The following is a 9951-nucleotide window of genomic DNA, read 5'->3' as shown; positions in this document are numbered from 1 at the left end:
GTAACATTAAATTTAGTAGCTTGTTTTGACAATGAGCTGGCAGACTGAATCTGCAGAGGCCCTATTCCTACTTGAAAACTATCTCTTCCTTTCAAAAGAGAAAACATTTTCCAATGCTGACTGTCTGCACTCACAAGCCATCAGCTATGCTTTCAATGTCTGTGGAACTAAAACTCACCCGAGGAAGAAAAGGAAAATAAAGAGGGAGGGACTACAATCTTCTGGAAGAACTGAGTGGGAGGGAAGCCTTCCCATCTCTATTCCTCCCACTGACAGAGCTCAACCCACTGAGTTCTTCCAAAAGATTGTGTGTTGCTCCAGTTTCCAGTATCTGCAGTCTCTTCTGTCTCTCTTAAAGAATCAGAATCAGAATTAGGTATAATTTCACTGGCATTTGTCATGAAATTTGTTGTTACTCTCAGCAATAGATTGTAATACATGATAATAGAAACTAAATTACAGTAAGGAATATATATATATATATATATCAAATAGTTAAATTAATTAAATAGTGGAAAAAATGGATTAAGAAAAGTGATGAGGTAGTGTTCATGGGTTCAATGTCTATTCTGAAATCTGATGGAGAGAGGAAGAAGCTGTTCCAGATCATTGAGTGTGTGCCTTCAGGCTGCTGTACCTCCCCCCTGATGGTAGCAATGAGAAAAGGGCATGTCTGGGGTAATGGGGGTTTCTAATGATGGGTGTCACCTTTCTGAGGCATTGCTCCCTGAAGATTTCTTGGATGCTTGGGAAGTTAATGCCCATGATGAAGCAAACTGAATTTATAACTTTCTGTGGCTTATTTTCATCCTGTGCTGGGCAACAGGTATTCCACCCCCCCCCCCCCCATAGCAGATGATGATGCAGATAGATAAAATGCTCTCCATATTATATCTGTAGAAACTTGTGAGTGTCTTTGGTGACATACCAAATCTCCTCAAACTCCTAATGGAATATAGCCACTGTCATGCCTTCTTTGTAACTACATTAATACATTTTGGGTTCAGGTTGGATCCTCAGAGATGCTGACACACAGGAACTTGAAATTGCTCACCTTTCCACTTCTGTTCCCTTGATGAGGAATATTTTCTTGAGGAAGTTACAAGTAGGCTAGACAAGGGAGATGCAGTGGATGTTGTGCATTTGGATTTTCAGAAGGACTTTGACAAGGTGCTGCACATGAGGCTGCTAAACAAGATAAGAGCCCATGGAATTATGGGAAAGTTACATACACGGATGGAGCGTTGGCTGATCAGCAGGAAACAGAGAGTGGGAATAAAGGGATCCCATTCTGGTTGGCTGCAGGTTACCAGTGGTGTTCCACAGGGGTCTGTGTTGTGGCCGCTTCTTTGTTTATCAATGATTTGGATTATGGAATAGATAGCTTTGTGGCTAAGTTTGCTGACGATAGACAGAGGGGATAGATAGGGTTGACATGGATAGGCTTTTTCCATTGAGAGTAGGGGATACTCAAACAAAAGGACATGAGTTGAGAGGGGGGAAAAGTTTAGGGGTAACATGAGGGGGAACTTCTTTACCCAGAGAGTGGTAGCTGTGTGGAACGAGCTTCCAGTAGAAGTGGTAGAGGCAGGTTTGATATTGTCATTTAAAGTAAAGTTGGATAGGTATATGGACAGGAAAGGAATGGAGCGTTATGGGCTGAGTGCAGGTTGGTGGGACTAGGTGAGAGTAAGCGTTTGGCATGGACTAGAAGGGCCGAGATGGCCTGTTTCTGTGCTGTAATTGTTATATGGTTATATGAGGACTCGTGTGTGTACCTTCATCTTTCTGAAGTCCACAAGAACTTTCTGAAGTTCTTTGGTCTTATTGACGTTGAGTGCAAGGATGTTGCTGTGACGCCACTCAACCAGCTGATCTATCTTGCTCCTGTATGCTTTCTCATCACCATCTGAAATTCTGCCAACAATATTTGTGTTATCTGCAAATTTATAGATGGCATTTGAGCTGTATCTGGCCACACAGTCATTGGTGTAGAGAGAGTAGAGCAATGGACTAAGCACATGAGCTTGAAGTACACCAGTGTTGATGAGCAACAAGGTGGAGATGTTATTTCAAATCCACACAAATTGTGGTCTTCCAGTGAGGAAGTCAAGGATCCAGTTTCAGAGGGAGGGTTTTGGTGGGAATAAGGGATGAAAAAGAGAGCTAGTAAAGAAAATTTATAAACAAATATATTCTCCAAAATTACTCTTAAACATAGTGAAAGTCTATTCTGACTCAGCAGAAAACATAGTTGTATTTAACTCTGATGGCTGCGTTTTAAGACATATAGACAAAATTTGGCCTGATGCTCTGCAGAGGGAGACACAATGCAGAGAGAGTCCTGTACTGTCAGAACATTATTTCTCCAATGAGATTCTGCACCTTCATCCCTCAAATGGATTTATAAAATTCATTAAAATTATTTCAAAAGACAGCTAGAAAATTCTCCACCAATCCTTAGCCAAAATTTACTTCTTAACAAGTACCACTGTCAAAATGAATTAACTAGTCATTCTTCCAGTGTTGTTTGCAATCTCTTGATAAGTATAAATCTAAACTAAACTTCGTACAAAACAAAATCCTTCACAGATTGACCAAAGTAATTGTAGGACATCCATAGTTATGCAAGGATAGCCACTAACCTGCATATTTTGATCCAGATAGATTGTTTAAAATTGTAACTCATATTTAATAGCAAATATAGCAAAAGATTTCCAAGAGTGCCACTCTTACTTACACATCGACAAATCCTATTATGGAAGCATTACTCTAAACTAATTCATGTGCTGGGAACTCCTGCTGCTTTCTAATTTACTGAGTGTGTTTGCTCAGCCTTTTATCCGGGTGGTTTATGGTGCTTACACAGACAGAATGAATCATGTTACACAGCAATACCCCAAAGTTTTGACTGACCATTAATCCTGCAAATGTAGCTTGTCACACCATGTCTTCAAAACATTGCTTTTGATCACATATCTTAAAAAGACAAAAGGGGAATGTGTTTGCCATTTTTAAGTCACACAGAAATATTACCAAAAGAGAAAAAGTAATCAATGAGTTGGGAAAGGATGGCATATTTCCATTCAAACAAGTCTGCCGAAGACTTTGCTACATCGTGGACTGGTTCATAATGAACAAAGCTATTTTTTAAAGTATAGCCACTGCTGTAACTTAAGGAGCATGTAGGTTCCTACAAACAGTTTTGCAACAGTAGCTGATAAATTGCTTTTCAATCTTCTTTTGTTGCTAAACATGCTCATAAGGCTCAAATAGAATTTCTGCAAATAATTGTGGATTTGTCCAAAATTATGCTATAATTTGGTTTTGAGGAATTTGCATCAATAATTATGCACTGAAACAGGCGTCTGTATTTCCCAATGGCGCTGTTCTTTTAGTCTCCATCCCTCACCACTCTGGGACTCAACCTGGCTCCCATTGCTGAGACTTTGCTATATTGATCTCTGGGAAAGGAACTGTCCATCCCACTTTGAAAAAATTCAATATGGAAGTGACCGAGAACATGAGGGGAATATAGTAATGTCCTTCACGTAATCATCTGCCCTAATCAAGTCCATTGCCATGAATGGCTACATTAGTAGTAAGAGGTGTGGGATGATCAATGATGCAGAGGTCACGGTAGGTAGCTGTGATGGGCAATGTGTCAAAAAGGCTACAATCAGTCAGTGGAGCAACACCCTGTGCATTATAAACAGAGACTGACGGATGATAAAAAAAAATCTAAAATTTACTATCTCAAAGATCAAAGTTCAAAGTAAGTTTTATTATCAAAGTGTATATATATATATATGTCACCATATGCAACCCTGAGATTCATTTTCTTGTGGGCATACTCAACAAATCTACAGAATAGTAATTATAACTGAATCAATGAAAGACCACCCAACTAGAACATTCAAACAGAGTGCCAAAAACAACAAACTGTGCAAATGCAATTATAAATAAATGGCAATAAATAACAACAATTTAAGATGAAGAGTCCTTGAATGCAAGTCAATTAGTTGTTGGAACATTTCAATAAAGGGGCAAGTGAAGTTGAATGAAGTTTTCCTCTATTGTTCAAGAGCCTGATATTTGAGGGGTAGTAACTCTTTTCGAACCTGCTGGTGTGAACCCTAAGGCTCTTACCCTTAGGTTTTCTGATGGCAGCAGCGAGAAGAGAGCATGATCTGGGTGGTGGGGATCCCTGATGATGGTCACTAATTTCCTATGACAGTGCTAAATGTAGGTCTGCTCAGTGGTTGGGAGGGCTTTACCCACAATGGTCTGGGCTGAATCCATTATGTTTTATACGATTTTCCATTCACGAACATTGGTGTTTCCATACCAGGCTGTGATGCAGCCAGTCAATATACTCTCCACCACACATTTATAGAAGTTTATCAACATTTTAGATGTTATGCTGAATTTCGACAAGCTCCCAATGATGTAGGAGCCCTGGATAGGTCCTCTGAAATAGTACAAATGCAAGTCAACAGTGTAAAGTGAATAGAGCAGGGACTATGCACACAGCTTTGTGGAGCACCTGTGCTGATGGAGATCATGGAAGAGATGTTGTTGCTGATCTAAACTGACTGGGGTCTACAACTGAGGAAATCCAGGATCCAATTACACAAGGAGGAATTGAGGCCAGTGTCTTGGAATTAATTGATTAATTTTAAGGGGATGAATGCTGAGCTGTGTCAATAAGGAGCATCCTGATGTAGGCATCTTTACTGTCCAGATGTTCCAGGGTTGCATGAAGAGCCAATGAGATGGCATCTGCTGTGGACCTGTAGATCATTGACAGTTTCAGTATGCTGTGCTCTCACATTTTTTGTAAGTAGTGAACAAAGTTAATATGTTGAAATAAAAAGCTCTAATTTACATTGGTAAGGGAAGAAAATAACTCAGAATGTGTGACGACAAGGAGAAAACATCAAAAGTTCAAAACTGAATAGAACAAAGAAATTACCAAATCATTTCTGAATGGACACAATTTCATTCAGAAATGATTGGTACCAATCAAACATGAGTGAAATGCTTGTATGGGTAACTTGAACAAGGAAAAACATACTAATAGAACCAATTTTAAGTTAGGATTGTTTGAGGTCTGTTTGCATATTAACCAAAACTCCTTTACATTTTTTTCCTTAATATAGTGCTGTTATGCTACTTGAGAAAGCAGAGGAGTCATTTGTGGAAGGCCCATTTAGGAAAAAGTTACTGTGAAGCCCTGAAATATTCAATTTAAAATGACCTGACATGAGTAGATTTTGATGATATTGTGCATTGAGTTTAAGGATTTCAATGTGCAAGGAATAACAACCTAAAGTAAATCAAGTTCACCCAGCCTGTCTGAACAATTTTAAGTACTTTGATGGGATAATTATGCACACACACTGTGCTTATTGTTCAATGCACCAAACCCAGTGATCCTGGAAGCTCAAAAGCCAAGCTGTTTTGTTAGTTTTTTTAAGCATTACTCTGCACCCTCAGTCACTGACCAAACGGTCTGATTGAGGTTGGTCATTTATTGTTGAACAGAGATTATTGGCATTCATTAAACTGCACCCAAGAAAGAGGCGCAGGCTTCACAAGAGAGAGACCAGAATCGAGCAAGGGTATGTTTGTTTTTGATTATGGTGTGTATTAATGTGGCTGCTTCTGGTAGAATCATTGCATTTTAGCAATACATATTTCTCAATGTATCATATAATCTGACCTACTTTATAAAATTTGGAGTATAGGCTCTGATGTCATTAGAACAGAGATGTTTTTTCCATATATTAAGAGACCTAGGATATTTTAAAACTTTTTAGCTTTCAAAATGACAGATTCAAGGTTCTTTTTAAGTTTGCATTTTATTCAGGGCAGCAGAATAAGAACTTAGTTTTCCTTGGCATGTTTTGGGTTCAAACAGCGTCTGGCATTGCCACCCCAGGCCAGCAACTTCTCAGGGTATTTGAAACTTCCTTGCAGGGTATTCCACCTCTGATTGCAGCCTTATGTACACATCTGACATCAGTATTACCTGTCGATACCACATGCTGTGAGATTGGGTAAGAAAGATGTTTGGCCCGAATGTGAAGCCTTCAGTGTGTGGATGAACAATGAACATTCACAATCTATATTTACATATAAGGACATCTGTTTTATTGAGCACAGAGGAACAGTTGGAAGACATACTAATTTAGAATTAACACTCATAGGCAGAGAGGATAAATTAGGCACAAGATTAACCAAGTGTGGCATTTCCAGAACCAAATCTATATGCACATTAGAATCTGAATGGAGCACAAACGAAACACTGGGCTGGAGTGTGCTTAGTTTATAGATGTTGATTCAATGATTTATACACTATTGACTCTTAATAATGTCCTACTCTTTATATTCTCCTATGATCTTGAACTTTTTAAACTCTGTAATTCCTTGCAGTTCTGCAAGCTCACCAACCCATGCCATTCCAAATATTTCTGCACTCCATGCTCCCTGCCAGAACTCTATTTTATTTAGAGATACAGAGCAGAATAGGCCCCCCGTCCTTTGAGCTGCGTTGCACAGCCACACGCCAATTTAATCCTAGCCTAATCACGGGACAATTTACAATGACCAATTAAACTACTAACGCTTTCAGATTGTGGGAGGAAACTGGAGCACCCAGACAAAATCTGCTCACACACAATAAGGAACATACAAACTTGCTTACAGAGGATGCCAGAAATGAGCACTGAACTCCCATGCTCCACGCTGTAATAACCTTGCGCTAAATGCTATGCACAAGCATGGCTTCCCCAACTCTAATGAATAAAATCATTCTAATAAATTAAAAAAAATCTCTGTATCTCACCACTAGTCTCCAGTGCAGGTGGTTCCCAACCTAGGTTAATGGTAGGGGTCCATGGCATAAAAAAGGTTGGGAACCCCTATATCTCTCATGCAACCATGGCCCTCAATCTTCCAAAGGCCATACAAGGTCTACATTCCTTAATGTGCCAACAGTTTTCATTCATTTCTCTTGTCATTCATTATATTACAACAGTGTGCAATGCTTCAAAATGTACACTCCTGGAACAAAGCTTCCTTCAGTATTCATCAAAAAGCTTGGAAACATTTTTTTATGAAGGCTGCTATTCAAAAATAATGTTATTATTAATAAATGATTGATTAAGCCAGAATGGCATTAAATGGAACTGCAATCATTTGATATTATCATATTTTAATGTTGTTAAAAGTTAATATATTTATTCATTCAGAATGCAGAAGTCAGATGAATAGCGTAATTTTGTTTTGAATATTGCAAGATTTATCATCCAAAATTACACATAAAGAACAGAATTTCTACATTTGGTTCTGGAATTTTTTTCATGATAATGATGCTGCTTAAATCCTTTACATTTATTAGATATGATATGACATCTTCATTAAAATAACAGTGAGAGAATTTCAATTGAATTGTATGAATTCCACTTGCTATTAACATGAAGTTCAATTTCAGCACATTTATTTCTAACTATGTTCACATTGTTGACAATTACTCAGGCTCCTAATGTAATCCCCTATGATTTTGTGTGCTTTGGAAGATTGTTCTCCAAAATATTAAATGTTTAAAGAAAACCATAAAACACTTTAGGGTCCAAATAGCTGCTAACAGCTAAACAAAGCTCTCAAAGCACATACAAACATTCAGAAATTATCAAACGTTTTCAAATTATTAAATAAAAGTTTAAAAATGTTTGTTGAAACATTTAATACCTGTAAAGCTGTGGTTTCAACAGTGGGTGATATCGCCCCCTGGAGGAGGTGTGAGTTCTAAAGGGATGATTAAAAATAAAGGGGATGGTGGGGGAGGTGAGAGTTAGTAGCAAGGGGAGAAGCTGAGTAATTACAGGTTTAATTTATGACATTAATTACTTATTATAAGCATTTGATCCTCAGTGCCTCATAATTGATTACAATGATCACATAATCATCTCATCCCTTGCTAATCCATCATTCTCTTTGACTTTGTTCAAACCCTATTATAATTGTTGGAAAAGCAATGTGATACTTCTGCACTTGGCATTTCATGAGAAATCTGGACTGAAGAACATATTACTACTAGGCCCGGCCTGCACATTTTTGCTGTTCACTATTGGAGTACAGTGATATCTAGAATGATTCCCATATTCTAACCACAGTGAAGCAATTCCTGTGAATTAGGGTGTGGGGTAAAGTTTAGAACCTGCCCTTTCAAGTGGTCTTGACTGCATTCTATGGCCCAACCGAAATATCGGTGCTCCACTTTATGCACCTTCCGCCAGAGAGTCAGGTTTTCACAGAACTATTACGATGTCATAACTTTTCCCATTATTAATCACATTAATTGAGGGTGGACTTAAACAATAGTTGACTGATGGTGAAAATGGCAATAGCAGGCCAAATGAAAACGAAGGTTTGACAGTACAGTGTGAGTAAAAGTGGCAGCGACTATCATCGCAAAGGCATTACTCTCCTTTATAAATGTATTTCTTGTGATCTCAAAAACCTGCTGGACATTAAGAACTTAAAGTAATGCAGATCTGCCCCATCAGCAAGTTGCTTGTTGATGGAGGAACTGAAAGGGCAGGACTTGGTGCTGATCGCATTGCTGCCTGTGTCTGAGAGGCATCAGATGCATCAGTGAGCAAAGATAGTGTGCATTTGAACAATGGGTAACCAACCTAGTCACTTTTTTTGAGATCGCAAGACCCTGTAGGTTATTTTTAATGTAGAATGCCGTATGTCTGATTCACTGATTTATTGGTGGAGGTCGGGGCGGATGCTGGGCGACTAGGCCTCAAGGCGTGATATTGCCTGTTTACAGTCATACAGGAGAGAGGCATCAGAGTCAGCGCACAGTGCCTCCGGTGTTCGCTCAGTAGAACTCTTTCTACTACTACGTCGACTCAGGCCTAGCGGGCCGGCGTTGGGCACCATGACAGACTCTCCACTCCTACCCCTCCCTCATCAGTGTGTTCAGTTCATCTACATTAGCTGCGCCACCATCTTCTAGGAGCGTGTTGACCATAGTCTTGGGAGGGCGCCCAGGGTTCATCCTCCCATGCTTGGGCTCCCATGTGATGACTAGGCTGGCAGGTAGCTCAGGGTGGCATAGACAGTGCCCCGCTAGTTGCAGTCTTCTCGCCTCGATTTTAGCAGTGAGCATCGGTAGGTCGTCATAGAGCTTGACGTTCATCATGTGCTGTTGCCAACTCACGTCAAGAGCCATCCAGAACATTTGTGTATAGCAAGCATCCAGTGACTTTTGCATGGTCTTGGTGAGTGTCCACGTCTCGCATTTGTTCATGAGAATGGACTCTATGACTGCTATGAAGATCCACTTTTTGAGCCCTCTGGTCAGGCTCGACCTCCAGATTTCCTTCATGTCCTACATAGCCCTCCATGCCAGCGCCTTCCGTATCTTTATGTCCTTCTCCAAACTCATCATTCTTGACCCGAGGTACTTGAAGTCTTAGACTTTCTTAATGGTATCATTCTTTATGGTCTTTAGAGTGCATTTGTCGCAGTTGAATGTCATGTACTCTGTCTTTTAAGCGTTTAGGTGAAGTCCAAATTTATTGCACTCAATTTCCACTTTTGTCAGTAGCTGCTGTGCTTCCTCAATCTGGTCAGAGAGCAGGACTATGTCATCTTCAATATCGAGATCTGTGAGCTTAACTACTCTGACCCTTTTGGTTCGTCCTGGTTTTATAGTAAAACCAGGCTTGTCATGATCTTTGGTAGCTTGACGTAGAGAGTAATCAAGAACAATTATAAAGATGTAGGGTGCCAGAGTGTCTCCTTGCAGCACACCAACACACCAGTAGAAGATAAACTATATTGTGGTCGACTTCAGATTTCTGCAACATTCATGGACTCATGGACTATATATTTTTGTGTAACTGTATTTTATTGATATCTCAGATGTGT

The sequence above is a fragment of the Hemitrygon akajei genome, chromosome 7, assembly GCF_048418815.1.
Source record: "Hemitrygon akajei chromosome 7, sHemAka1.3, whole genome shotgun sequence".
Taxonomy (NCBI): Eukaryota; Metazoa; Chordata; class Chondrichthyes; order Myliobatiformes; family Dasyatidae; genus Hemitrygon; species Hemitrygon akajei.
This window is presented reverse-complemented; position numbering follows the sequence as displayed.